The sequence below is a fragment of the Ahaetulla prasina genome, chromosome 1 (assembly GCF_028640845.1).
Source record: "Ahaetulla prasina isolate Xishuangbanna chromosome 1, ASM2864084v1, whole genome shotgun sequence".
In the NCBI taxonomy this organism is placed as follows: Eukaryota; Metazoa; Chordata; class Lepidosauria; order Squamata; family Colubridae; genus Ahaetulla; species Ahaetulla prasina.
Genome location: NC_080539.1, coordinates 80,066,982 through 80,080,148, shown reverse-complemented (window position 1 = coordinate 80,080,148; position 13,167 = coordinate 80,066,982).

The window sequence follows — 13,167 nt, the reverse complement described above, 5'->3', positions numbered from 1 at the left end:
CATTGGCTGCGTTTTTGTGAGCCATTTTCATTAACAAAATCCCTTCTAGGGGAACCTTTTTTCCTAGTACCATGCTAACATTGCAAACTGCATCAACAAATAAAGAAACATGCAGACATTTTATGGAATTGCATTCTTAAATCTGTACGGAAATTGAGTACCGTATATACTCGAGTATAAGCCGAGTTTTTCAGCACGTTTTTTGTGCTGAAAAGCGCCCCCTCGGCTTATACTCGAGTCTCATCTGATGTACTTCGAACCCCGCACAGGAGACGCCAAAGAGGCGGCGAGATCGTCCGCGGATTTGCCCAAGGCTGAGCAGTTCGCGCGGACCTGAGCCAAGCGGTCCCAGTCAGCGAGCGGTGAAAGCGACATGCGGCGCGCTCCGCTTTCACCGTTCGGCTGGACTGGGACCGGCTTGGCTCGGGTCCCGCGGGCGGGCGGGAGCCGACTTTGGCCCTTTAGCAAGGAGGAAGGTGGGAGGAAGCGGAGCTGCCGGCTGTGGCGCTCCGCTCGGAGCCGCCGCCGCCGCCGCCTGGAAGAGGAGGAGGTGACCTTCACGCGGAGAGGGTGGGGATGGGGGTTGAGGCGTGCAAGAGGAGGCGGCGTGGAGGAAGAGGAGGAGGCGGCCCCGCGGGCAAGCGCGGCTTAAGATCAGCCCACGCTCCGAAGAGGAAAGGGAGCGAGTGGGTGGGTGGCTGGGACGAGACCCCACCACAAACACACACACAGCCGGTCGGACGGCGCGGTTCCTTTCTCTGCTCTCTCGCTCTGCGTCAAGGCGCTGGAAGGGGCGGAGGCGCGAAACAGCAGCAGGAGCAGCCGGCGCCGCCGCTTCCTCCTCCTCCTCCTCCTCCTCCTCCTTTCGTGGCGGGCTGCTTCCAAGTCTGGAAATCTGTTTTGGGAAGTGGTGGTGCAGCGGCAGTTCAGCCCTGTCGGCCGGGGAAGGAGGCGGTGGATCGGATTCTCGCGCCACACGAAGTCGGCTGGAAAGCTTGCTGCTTCTTCTTCTTTTGCTTCTCTCCCCCACCCCTCTTTTCGGCTCTCTTGCAACGTTGCTGCAGCTCCTCGGCTCCTTTTCCGGCGCCCAGAAGGCTCGAGCCTCTGCTGCCGATTGAATACTAAAATAAAATAAAAGCGGAGAAGAGCAGGCGCCGCTTTTGGTGTCCGCGTCCCTGTCGCCGCCCGGCAGGGCGTTTAAAAAGGCGGGGAGTTGAAAAGAGGCTGCCTCTTGGGTTACCTCAACATCCATTCCAGAGCCGCTAAAGAGCGGCTGCTTGGCCCGCCCTGGTTGAGAGCGGGCACAAAAAAAGGGTCCCTGGTGACCCAGAATTCATCCTAGCCCCATTGACTGGCCCCTTTGACTCGATAGGATTTAGCTGACGGGATTGTTAAACAGCGCTCGCACCTTTCTTCTGGGGAGAGAAGTCACTCTAATAAATATTGGGAGGTGTTTTCAAGGAAACATAGGGGTCCACCTTCTGCCCACAAGAAATGTAGGAAATGCCACCATTCCCAGCCTTCTGAGCACATCAGCTTATCCTGGCAGAGGATGAGGAAAGTCGCATTTCAAAGCCTTTGGAAATCACCAGCTTGGAAAAAGCTAAATTATGTAGGGCTATTCAGCTACAACTTCGTGTTTAGGTTTTGTCTTTTGAGCGAGATAATGATAGCTAGCTAGCTAGCTAATTAGATAGATAGAAAGATAGATAGATAGATAGATAGATAGATAGATAGATAGATAGATAGATAGATAGATAGATAGATTAGAAAGAAAACAGAACAAAAAAACAGAATAATAGAGTTGGAAGGGACCTTGGAGGTCTTCTAGTCTAACCCTGCTTACATGAAACCTTATACCACTTCAAATGCTTATCCAATATCTTCTTAAAACTTCCAGTGTTAGAGCATTCACAACTTCTGGAGGCAAGTTGTTCCACTGGTTAATTGTTCTAACTGTCAGGAAATTTCTCCTTAGTTCTAGGTTGCTTCTCTCCTTGATTAGTTTCCACCCATGCTTCTTGTCCTCGCCTCAGGTGCTTTGGAGAGTAGTTTGATTCCCCCTTCTTTGTGGCAGCCCTGAGATATTGGAATGTTCCTATCATGTCACCCCTAAACTAGACATACCCAGTTCACATGCCCGTGAGGCGTCTTGCTTGCATGTCACACACACGCACCGCTCGCTGGGAAAAAAAAGGATGGATGGAAGGAAGGAAGGATGGATTGATGGATGGAGGCGACCGCTTTGAGCGCAACCCTTCTCCCGCAACTAAGGGGGTCAATGTTTTCCCCAATCCTAGGGTGTGGGAAACAGTCATTCTTTCTTCCCCTAGTCTCTCCCGAGATCGCACTGCAGCGCCCATCATCCCCAGCCGGCAATCTGAGCTCGTGCCATCGATGTGGTCCTTGAACTTCCCCTCCTTGTTTCTAACCCAGCCTAGGATGGCGGCGTGGAGGGTATGGTGGTGGTAAAGCGACCAGGAGAAAGCTTTCGCTCTTTTCGAGAGGTCCTCTTGGAAGGCTGCCTTGGAAAGGGAAAGTGGGAGGGGCAGAGATTTCTCCTCAAGGTCCCCTTGGAAGGCTGGGTTGGAAAGGGAAAGTGGGAGGGGCAGAGATTTCTTCCTCTCGGGTCCCCTTGGAAGGCTGGGTTGGAAAGGAAAGTGGGAGGGGCAGAGATTTCTTCCTCGGGTCCTTCTAGAGTCCTTGAGAAACTGATATCATACAAGGTTAATAAATTATACTCCTCCTCCTCATTGATGAGTTTTTCATCCTGAAATTGATTGAAACATTGTACCATCATATGCTGCCATAGTATAGTGTTAACAACATCTGTAAAGATGATATATGAGCATGACACTAAGTTTTTCTATATTTCCCCCTTTATTGAAAAACTTCCATCATGCTTCTTTCTGAAAACAAAGGTCATTATAATATACCTCATTATATATTTGATTTGATGATATTTCAGTTAATAAATACCATTTAAGGTGTTAAGCTTCCTTTCTTTTTCAGCAGCAAAGTGAATTACAACTTTAAAGAACTTTATTACTTTATATTCATTTATTTTAAGTATAGATTTTAGATTTTTAAACAAATATGTTTAGAGCTTTTATATCTTTCAAGTTATTCAAATTATCCCCTCAGCAGGTATATAATGGCATCCAATTCCAATATCATGTTGGGGCTTTTGAGCACGGGAGGAGGAACGAGCACCGCCTTCGGCGCTGGCATTCCGGGATTTCCCTTTGTTTAGAGCTGGGAATCCTCCTTCCCCCTTTTGCACTTTTATTGTTTTTCGTTCAAATAAATATTCATGTTATTTTACTTGGCTCTATCTTTATTTTTTACATTGACCAGTAGCTGCCTCATTTCCCACCCTCGGCTTATACTCGAGTCAATAGTTTTTCCCAGTTTTTTGTGGTAAAATTAGGTGCCTCGGCTTATATTCGGGTCGGCTTATACTCGAGTATATACAGTAATTTTGTATTGAACTACAGATTACTCCTTCATTTTAACATTCCAAAATGCAACTTATAGTCATACTAAAATATTTACATAGCCCAGTGTTTTTCAGTTACTGTTGTACATCTAGATGAGATTTGACTTTTGTCCCCTTGCCATAGCAAAGAACCATAGAGAGTAGAGGCAAAGCCATAAGTCTCCAGCTGAGTGAACTGAGGCAAAAGAATCCAGTGAAGCATTTCCCAAACTCCAGAATTAGAACATCCTCTAGTTTACTGTAAGAGCCAAAGTAAAACCATCATTTTGCACTAGTTCTCTGTCAGTGTTTCTGTGTACATTTTGGTGGGTCTGGAATTAGAATTAGGAGAACGATGCTTCCAGAATAGTTGTACTGTATTGAAGTTTTCAAATCAAACTTTTCTACCAGAGAGTATATGAACACATCTATGCCATTTTCTTGACAACAGTATGTAAGAGGTTTGCCATTGTCTATTGGGGTGTTTTTGATTTCTCACTCCTATAGCCCTGATGCAATAGCAATAGCACTTAGACGTATATACCACTTCACAGTGCTTTATAGCGCTCTCTAAGCAGTTTACAGAGTCAGCATTTTGCCCCCAACTATCTGGGTCCTCATTTTACCGACTTCAGAAGGATGGAAGGCTGAGTAAATCTTGAGCCAGTGAGAATTGAACTGCTGGCAATCAGCAGAAGTAGCCTGCATTACTGCATTCTAACCACTGCACCACCATAGATATTCCCTGTGTTTAGCTTCTGAGTCAGTGGTGGGTTTCAAATTTTTTTTACTACTGGTTCTGTGGGTGTGGCTTGGTGGGCATGGCATGGCATGGCTGATGGGCATGGCTTGGTGGGCGTGGCAGGGGAAGGACACTGTAAAATCTCCATTCCCTCCCAATCAGATGGGACTTGGGAGGCAGAGAATAGATGGGGGCGGGGCCAGTCAGAATTTTTACTACTGGTTCTCCGAACAACTCAAAATTTCCACTACCGGTTCTCCAGAACTGGTCAGAACCTGCTGAAACCCACCTCTGTTCTGAGCCCAAAGAAAAAGAGCCATATCTGCATAAATATATTTATTTATTTATTTATTTATTTTATTAGATTTTTATACCGTCCTTCTCCCGAAGGACTCAGGGCGGTGTACAGCCAAAATAAAAACAGTAACAAAATACAATTAAAATAAACAATTAAAAAACTTATTATAAAATTGGCCAAAATTTAAAACATATTAAAATTTAAAACCCTTTAAAATACTAAAATCTAAATAACCCCAATTAAAATTAATAAAACTTCTAAGCCAGTCCCGCTTGAATAAATAGGTGTGTTTTCAGCTCACGGCGAAAAGTCCGAAGATCAGGCACTTGACGTAAGCCAGGGGGAAGTTCATTCCAAAGCTAGGAGCTCCAACAGAGAAGGCCCTTCCCCTGGGGGCCGCCAACCAATATTAGCACAATAGCAATATTTTTGTCTCTTTCCAGATGATTCTCAGCATGGAATATGTTTCCTGGTTTTAGAAGGGGCGGAGGAGAATATAGCAGATACAAATTATTCAACAAAAGCATCAAGATTAATTTTGGGGTCACTCATAGACATTTGGGCTAAATTAAATTTTTACACTCAGTCAGATTTTTAATGCAGTTTTTAAAAAATATATATACATTGTCCCAATTCAATGCCCATTAAAAATGAAAAAACGCCAATCTCAATAGAGTTCCTTGGGGGAGATCTCATCATTGCAGTAACACTTTCATTTATTCCTACTTTTGTTTTCTGTTCCTTAACAATTAACTATTCATAAGGTAACTTTTTCCTCTTGCCTAGGGACTGTTCTGTTTATTCAGGCATCTTTGAAAATGGACCTTATCAAAAAGTAAATAATCTCTTTTGGATTTCCCTGTAACTGTGTTACTAAGCTGTATGTGTTACTAATAGCTGTAACATCCTATTTTGGACACATTATGCAAAGCACAGGGGGCCTCTGTGGCTCAGACTGGTAAGACAGTCTGTTATTAACACAGCTGCTTGCAATTACTGCAAGTTCTAGTCCCACCAGGCCCAAGGTTGACTCAGCCTTCCACCCTTTATAAGGTAGGTAAAATGAGGACCCAGATAGTTGGGGGCAATAAGTTGACTTTGTATATAAATATACAAATAGAATAGAATAGAATTTTTTTATTGGTCAAGTGTGATTGGACACACAAGGAATTTGTCTTGGTGCATATGCTCTCAGTGTACATAAAAGAAAAGATACGTTCATCAAGGTACAACATTTACAACACAATTGATGATCAATATATCAATATAAATCATAAGGATTGCCAGCAACAAGTTATAGTCATACAGTCATAAGTGGAAAGAGATTGGCGATGGGAACTATGAAACGATTAATAGTAGTGCAGATTCAGTAAATAGTCTGACAGTGTTGAGGGAATTATTTGTTTAGCAGAGTGATGGTCTTCGGGAAAAAACTGTTCTTGTGTCTAGTTGTTCTAGTTTGCAGTGCTCTATAGCGTCGTTTTGAGGGTAGGAGTTGAAACAGTTTATGTCCAGGATGCGAGGGATCTGCAAATATTTTCACGGCCCTCTTCTTGATTCGTGCAGTATACAGGTCCTCAATGGAAGGCAGGTTGGTAGCAATTATTTTTTCTGCAGTTCTAATTATCCTCTGAAGTCTGTGTTTTTCTTGTTGGGTTGCAGAACCGAACCAGACAGTTATAGAGGTGCAAATGACAGACTCAATAATTCCTCTGTAGAATTGGATCAGCAGCTCCTTGGGCAGTTTGAGCTTACTGAGGATGAATAGGATGAAGACTATTGCTAACATAGTGTAAGCCGCCCTGAGTCTTCGGAGAAAGGCGGGATATAAATGCAAATAAAAAAAAAAAGTTCTAGCTCTCGGAAGAAGGCTCTAATGCTGGGAAATGTGTAAGGAAAGAGAAAAAGAAGTCAACCGGCAGCAAAGTGGATAGACTCAGTTACAGAAACAATGAGTACGGTTTAGGACAGTGTTAGCAAACCTTTTCAGCACCGAGTGCCGAAATGGGAACATGCGCATGGGGGAGAGCAGCTCCCTGGCACACATGCGTGGGAGCCCTGGAAACAAGAAGAGCAGCTCCCCGGCACGCATGCGCATACGCAGGGAAGCTGAGCTTCTGGTTTCCAGCATGCACATGTGTGCCGGCTACCTCGTTTTACAGTTTCCGGCACTCCCCCATACGCAAAGACCAGCTAGCCTGGAAGAGCAATGGGTGACGGCTGGCTTACCCAGAGAGATGGCTTTGCATGCCACTTCCAGCAGGCGTGCCATAGGTACACCATCACTGGTTTAGGAAGAGCTGAAAGACCAAGTTAGGGACAGATTATTATAGATCTAACTGGTCTCTAAGAGTCAGCAATGACTGGATGCACATAATTAGTTATAACTTTTAAGGTATGGTTGTCCAAATGTCTGGCTTGCCTGGGTGATATGAATGAGAAAAATTACCTTGGGCCATATATAAAATACATAAAATAATTAATGTATATAAATCACAACTTTATTATTTATCTATTTATTATTTTATGGGCCGCATTACTGTCTGTTGAGGGCTGCCTGTGGGCCTTGGGTCAGGCACGCCTGATCTAAACAAATGTTTTCTACCCATATACTCTTAATACTGTTTTGGAACAGAACTTTGTTCCCTTTTTAAAAATTGCCATCACGCTACACATAGGTATAGTACCGAAGCTAATATTTAGATTATAGTTACAAAAGTCTAGAAACTTTTGGACTTTTTTTGCTGAAAATGGATAAAGATGTAATTTTGAAAGTGGGGAAATAGTATTGTATGTTTATAATTGCTATAAACAAGACCAGAAGTTCCTTCATTAAGGGTTTTTCCTTCGTTGTTTTCAACTTTTTTAAAATATTTTTTTTCTACTTCTATAGAAGTAGAATCCATATACAGACGGGAGTTGAACAACTGGCCTCGTGGTGCAACTCGAACAATCTGGAACTGAATACACTCAAAACCATAGAAATGGTGGTGGACTTTAGGAGAAACCCTTTCATACTTCCACCTCTTACAATACTAGACAACACAGTATCAAGAGTAAAGACCTTCAAATTTCTAGGTTCTACCATATCACAAGATCTAAAATGGACAGCTAACATCAAAAATGTCATCAAAAAAGCCCAACGAAGAATGTTCTTTCTGCGCCAACTTAGAAAGCTCAAACTGCCCAAGGAGCTGCTGATCCAGTTCTATAGAAGAATTATTGAGTCTGTCATCTGTACCTTTATAACTGTTTGGTTTGGTTCCGTAACCCAGCAAGACAGATACAGACTTCAGAGGATAATTAGAACTGCAGAAAAAACAATTGCTACCAACCTGCCTTCCATTGAGGAACTGTATACTGCACAAGTCAAAAAGAGGGCTGTGAAAATATTTAGACTTCTCACATCCTGGACATAAATCGTTTCACCTCCTACCCTCAAAACGATGGTATAGAGCACTGCACACCAGAACAACTAGACACAAGAACAGTTTCTTCCCGAACGCCATCACTCTGCTAAACAAATAATTCCCTCAACACTTTCAAACTATTTACTAAATCTGCACTACTATTAATCTTCTTATCATTCCCATCATCCATTTCCTTCCACTTATGACTGTATGACTTTAATTTTGTTGCTTGTTTCCTTACAATTTATACTGATATTGTTTCCTGGTTGTTTATTTGTACCCTATGACTATCATTAAGTGTTATACCTTATGATTTTTGATGAACATATCTTTTCTTTTATGTACAGAGAGTGTATACACCAAGATAAATTCCTTGTGTATCTAATCACACTTGGCCAATAAAAAAATATATTCTATTCTATAACTGCTGTAAACAAAACCAGAAGTTCCTTCATTAAAGATTTTTCCTTCATTGTTTTCAACTTTTTTCTTTTATCTTTTTTTTCTACTTCTATATTTTTCCTTATTTATTTTTATCTTTTTTAAAAAAATAAATCCTTAATAAATACAGATATAATTACCTAGTTTCAATTTTTGCTAAATGACACATTTCCAAGAAAACGAACATTGGATTTGGGTTTAAAGAATCCATTTCCGTGAAAGCTGCAGTGCGTGTGCTTTTCTGCCTGTTCTCACAGCAGGAATCAGGATTAATTTATAGTTATTTTTATTTTTGGAGCTCCATGTCACAGAAGTTCTGAATGTCATCTTTGAAGCCCTGACCATCAGGGCTTCAAAGATGATATTCAGAACTTCTGTGACATGGAGCTCCACAAAATAAACAGTAAGAAAAACACAGCGCAAGATATTTGACACACAAAAAACATACTCTTGAAACACTTGTTAGTATCTGTGCTTTGTAAAATATTCCGTGCTTTACAATTGTTCAGTGGCTGAAACATTCTTAAAACAGAATTTAGATTAATTGGTTTCTTACAGGACAGATGGATGATTTAGAAAACAAACCACTGTTTTAACTGCATTTTACTTGACATTAGCCCTTTCTAAAGGCTGCATTGTACTTCACTATCTGCCTGTTGTGGTCCGCCAGCAGCCTGAGGACCTGGCAGCGGAGTTGGATGGTGAAGAGGCTGGGGAGGACAATGGGCCAGTCCTGGAGTCAGGGGAAGGCCTGGACAAGGGCTCTGCATGAAAGGTAGAGATAGGGCCAGGGCCATCTGGGAGCAATGCATGGACTCCAGAGCCTCCAGAGGCAGACAGCAGAGAGGCAGAGGAACAGGAGGAGCCTGTTCCTAGTGCACGCATGCGAAGAGCTGCCAGAAGGCAAGAGCAGTTGAAGAAAAAAGAACAACTCAGGAGTAAGGCCAGAAGATGATTGTCCACTCCCATAGGGCTTAAAAGAGCAGCAACAAGCCGTTGGGTTCTTTGTAGGAAAGCAACGTTGATTTCCATGCTTTTTGTCAGAGTCTCTTGAACTTTGTGGGGGTTTTGCCAAGAAAAGCCTTTTGGCAGGTTGCCAAAGACATCAAAGGTTGGTGATAAGGTCAACGAACTGGTTATTAAGAATTATGTTTTGGACGAAGCTGAGAATGAATTAATTATCAGCTGTTTTAATAAAATAAGTTTGTTGAGGACTGAATTGTGTTTAGTAATTACTACTTGGGCATTGGTCACAACACTGTCACATAAACCAATGTTGAAACGATCCAAGGGTTGATGATGATGAATCAGACTTTTTCCAGAATCAGCAGCAACCAGAATCAGCAGAATAATCCAATCTTTGTTGAACATTACACAAAGTTTATATAGCTTTTCATAGCTCAGCTAACATATGTGTTATTTCATTACTGGCTAATGAATTTCCAAGGCACAATAATTGGTTAGTTATTAAATCATTGGCTTTCAGGCAAATATGCGTGTATGCAAGAAAGGTAAAAGCAACAAATGTTTCAGGTTATACTTTGTTTCATCCTGTATCCTTGTATATGCTGGGAACACTGCTTAACAGAGATTTGCCATCCGAGATAAGAGTGCTACCCACATTCCAAAACGTACATCATGATGAACAAAATATTCACCCTTCAGACCATGTTGGTAGTGTTTTGTTTTTTTGTAAATGGTCTCACACATTTATTCTTGGCTAAAGTTGGGACACTATAAGTATATGCATCATAAGTGCCACAAATTTTCAATAGAATTAAAGCCCACTGATTTCATTGAAGCCCTCTTGTAGATAAATGGCTGTAGCAGTGGTCCATGAGTTAGATCCTGCCTGCAGGTTGGATGTTATTATTGGGGAGAATTCAAACTCAAAACCTCATTGTTCCCTTGGATACAAGAAGGAAAGAAATCAAAGCATTTTGAATAGACTTGAAGACTATTCTATTCTTTCTCTCTATTGAGCACTCTGAAGAAGGGAGTCTATTTAAATTGGATTTTTAATGTGAAATTTTATTAATTTTTAAACGGGGTTTTTAGTTTACGGTAATTTTAATTTCAGGCTAATTTTAAATAAGTTTTTTAAATGGTATTTTAACCTGTATATTTGTATTGTTGGTTTTATCTTGCCTGTACACCGCCCTGAGTCCTTCGGGAGAAGGGCGGCATAAAAATCAAATAAATAAAATAAATAAATAAATAAAATAAATATTTGTGCCAGAATTTTGAACTGTTTGCTTGCAGAGCACTTTTGAAATTAGACTGAGGATTGAATGAACTTCTTGGATGATGGATTTTCATCCCTATCTCTAATTATTCTGAATTTGTAGTTACAAAGCTCTGGAAGACATATTTGTTTTTGTGCTATATTTCTCTCAACTTAATAACCATCATGGAAACTACTTATTAGTTCGGAGAAAGAGATAACAGTATTTTCCCCCCAATTGGGTACATTTTTATACTGAAGAGGTATCATTATGGCATGTGAAATGTCAACAATAGAACTCCACTTAATATTTGGACTGTCATATTACAAATCAGGAAATCCTTTTACACAGCTTTTAGTATAAATCATTCGGCTAGCATTAAAAGTATAGTCCCATCAGCTAAATCAATAGCAATAGCAATAGCACTTAAACTTGTATACCACTTCACAGTGCTTTACAGCTCTCTGTAAGCGGTTTACAGAGTCACTCTATTGCCCCCAATAATCTTGGTCCTCATTTTACCAATCTTGTAAGAATGGAAGGCTGAGCATAGTACATATGTGAAAGACTCTGAAACTAGTTGAAATGCACATACATACAAATGCCAACATACATTTCCCATGTTTAAATGAGCAGCAGTAAAATTTATGAATAAATATTATAGAGCAACCAATCTGGTGACCCTAATACATGGGTACCTGACGGGGATAGAGGGAAGGGAAAATGATGTGTACACTGACTGTATCATGATGATACATAATCTGTGTCATTTGTCCAATGCCATTGCATAATCATTTAGTATAATTGCAATTATTCTTTCAAAGGTGACAAGTAGGTCTGAAACCACTAATTAATACAGTCATCTGACATGACATGACATGTTTGGGATGAGTTTGACCCTGTGGCTCCCGAGGACATGGACAGGTTGCTGGGTAGGTTGAACGCCACCACGTGTTTACTGGACCCGTGCCCCTCCTGGTTGGTACTGGCCACTCAGGAGGTGACACGAGGCTGGCTCCAGGGGCTTACAAATGCTTCTTTGTTGGAGGGGGTCTTTCCGGCCGCCTTGAAAGAGGCGGTGGTGAGGCCCCTCCTCAAGAAGCCTTCCCTGGACCCAGCTGTCTTAGGTAATTATCGTCCGGTCTCCAACCTTCGCTTCGTGGCGAAGGTTGTAGAGAGTGTGGTGGCATGTCAATTTCCCCGGCACCTGGATGAAACTGTCTATCTGGACCCATTCCAGTCCGGCTTCCGGTCAGGATACAGCACTGAGATGACTTTGGTCGTGTTGGTTGATGATCTCTGGAGGGCCAGGGATAGGGGTTGTTCCTCTGCCTTGGTCCTATTAGACCTCTCAGCGGCTTTCGATACCATCAACCATGGTATCTTGCTGCACCGGTTGGAGGGATTGGGGATGGGAGGCACCGTTTATTGGTGGTTCTCCTCCTATCTCTCCGATCGGTCGCCGACGGTGTTGACAGGAGGGCAGAGGTCGGCCCCGAGGCGCCTCACTTGTGGGGTGCCTCAGGGGTCGATTCTCTCGCCCCTCCTGTTCAACATCTATATGAAGCCGCTGGGTGAGATCATCAGTGGCTTCGGTGTGAGGTACCAGCTGTACACTGATGATACTCAGCTGTACTTTTCCACACCGGGCCACCCCAACGAAGCTATCGAAGTGCTGTCCCGGTGTCTGGAAGCCGTACGGGTCTGGATGGGGAGAAACAGGCTCAAGCTCAATCCCTCCAAGACAGAGTGGCTGTGGATGCCGGCATCCCGGTACAGTCAGCTGCGACCGCGGCTGACTGTTGGGGGCGAGTCATTGGCCCCGATGGAGAGGGTGCGCAACTTGGGCGTCCTCCTGGATGAACGGCTGTCTTTTGAAGACCATTTGACGGCCGTCTCCAGGAGAGCTTTTTACCAGGTTCGCCTGGTTCGCCAGTTGCGCCCCTTTCTAGACCGGGATGCCCTATGCACGGTCACTCACGCTCTCGTGACGTCCCGTCTGGACTACTGCAATGCTCTCTACATGGGGCTCCCCTTGAGGAGCACCCGGAGGCTCCAGTCAGTTCAGAATGCGGCTGCGCGGGTGATAGAGGGAGCCCCTCGTGGCTCCCATGTGACACCCCTCCTGCGCAGACTGCACTGGCTACCTGTGGCTTTCCAGGTGCGCTTCAAGGTTTTGGTAACTATCTTCAAAGCGCTCCATGGCATAGGACCGGGTTATTTACGGGACCGCCTGCTGCTACCGAATACCTCTCACCGACCCGTGCGCTCTCACAGAGAGGGACTCCTCAGGGTGCTATCAGCTAGGCAGTGCCGGCTGGCGACGCCCAGGGGAAGGGCCTTCTCTGTGGGGGCTTCCACCCTCTGGAACGAACTTCCCCCAGGACTTCGTCAGCTTCCTGACCTCCGAACCTTCCGCCGCGAGCTTAAAACACATTTATTTATCTGCGCAGGACTGGATTAGATTTTAAAATTTAAATTGGTTTTAAATGGGTTTTATTATGTATATTGTTATTTTTAATTATTCGGCCATTTCTAATAAGTTTTTTAACTGATGTTTTATTTTGTATTTA